Source organism: Archocentrus centrarchus, chromosome 14, assembly GCF_007364275.1.
Source record: "Archocentrus centrarchus isolate MPI-CPG fArcCen1 chromosome 14, fArcCen1, whole genome shotgun sequence".
In the NCBI taxonomy this organism is placed as follows: Eukaryota; Metazoa; Chordata; class Actinopteri; order Cichliformes; family Cichlidae; genus Archocentrus; species Archocentrus centrarchus.
Window position 1 is genome coordinate 9,632,617 of NC_044359.1, and position 2,075 is coordinate 9,634,691.

Sequence of the window (2,075 nt, forward strand, 5' to 3'; positions counted from 1 at the left end):
TGCTCAGAAATAACTTTTCAGAATAAGCCTTCAGTGATGGAGTGAACAGCAAAAACTAAACCAATGCACTTCATCACTCATGCATGCGAATGATTAAAATAGTATCTGCTCTTTATCCATAACTTTAATGCACTTCATTTAGGAATGTAAAAGGTTTTTAGAGTAATCTTTATAGCTCTCTGACATATTCATATTTTCTCTTGTATCCCTTGCGCAAAATATCAGATCTAATAAATTCAACTTTATTTACTGAGCACATACCGAATGAAATTTTAAACCGGGCACACCCTTCTGCCAATAAGAGATTAGGAAAATTATTACTTTGAATAACTAAAGAAAATAATATTTTTAGGTATAAAAAAAAGGACAGCTAGTAGTCATAGTGTCCTGATATCACAGGAAGGCTGGGAAATATTTGCTTACAGAATACTTTGTCCATAGATTAAAGGGACATTGCCCATATTAATGATACTGCCCTTTCATTCCGGAGCAGAGCACAAACTCACTGATAGAAATCGGATGGATGTCCTGGAAGAGTGGCCAGCTGAGCATAAGTCAGTTCCTTTTTGAGCTTGTGATGATCAGCATGTGACAGAGTTTATGATCGCTGTATTGTTCAGTAAGAGGTCACTTTTAAGATAAGTGCACTCAGTGCACTCAGGGCCCAAAGTGCAACGACTATTTCTGCACTTGAGGTAACTCTTCTTGCAGAATGGACGAGGTAAACCCAAAAAAACACTTTCAAATCCAGGGACCAAATATGCCAAAATCTAAAATGGAGTTTATGTGAGACTTTATTGTCTTGAAGCATAGAAGTCTTTGCTTGACACATATGTGGAAATATGGAAATTGTTATTATTTTCTTCATTTTATGTATATTTGTTCTACCTATATTTTGGGTGTCTGTTGTTTTATGGCAGATTAACTTCAGTTTTGACAAGTGATCACTTGGCACTAGGGTCATGCCAAACCTTTAACCGGCATAGATTGTTAATTATTTTTTATGTTGAAAAAAGAAAAAAAACAAAGCAGAGCTAACTTGAAGTTTTGAGTTATTTCAATTTACCAAGTCAAAATTTTGAGATACTAACCCAAAAATCTGACTTACAAAAAAAAAAAAAGAAAAAAAAAAATCACTTGCAGAAACAAGCTTGCATACTCCAGCCCACCCCCCACAAACGTCTTTGTCTCACATGTAGTTTGTTGTGATCTCGTCACCCAGCTAGTCACTAATTGTGGCTTTTTTCTGTAACTTTATTTCAATTTTTGGTTTACGTCAAAGGGCGTGAAGGAATACAAATCACTGAAGTCCACAACAGCTACAGGTGCAGTATATTAAGCTGGCGAGTAAAATAGGCTAACAATCAGAATCAGAATCAGAATCAGAATCTTTATTGTCATTGTACACAGAAGCTGCACAACGAAATTTAAAATGCATTCCTTTCTAGGTGCCTCAGACAATAAATAATAAAATAATAAAAATATGAGTGATAAAAATGATTACTAAAATACAGTGCACAATAGTAAATTAAGACGAATCTAGCCCCAATACACACACCAACGCACGCACACAGTCAGCACTACCACCCCACATCACTGTCCAAACCACACAGAGTTCAGTTCAATGATAGCCCTGGCATAAAAGCTGTTCCTCAGTCTGTTTGTTCTGGCCTTCATTGTCCTGAAACGTCTGCCTGATGGCAGTAGCTGAAACAAGGAGTGTCCAGGGTGTGAGGGGTCCTGGAGGATGTTCTGTGCCCTCCTCTGGCAGCGGGCATTGAACAGTTCCTGGAGGGAGGGCAGGGGACAGCCTATGATCTTTTGAGCCGTGTTGATGATTCGCTGGATTGTTTTCCTGTCTGCTGCTGTGCAGCTGTTGAACCACACGCACAGACAGTAGGTCAGGATGCTCTCTACACAGCAACGGTAGAAGGACACCAGCAGATTCTGGATCAGATCACAGATCACAACAAACGCCTTTATGGGAGTGTACTACATTACCCCGAAGGCATTGCGTGTAAACTTTCCTACGGGAAGCGCAAAGCTTTCGCGCATTTTTTTTTTTTTTCTCCCCG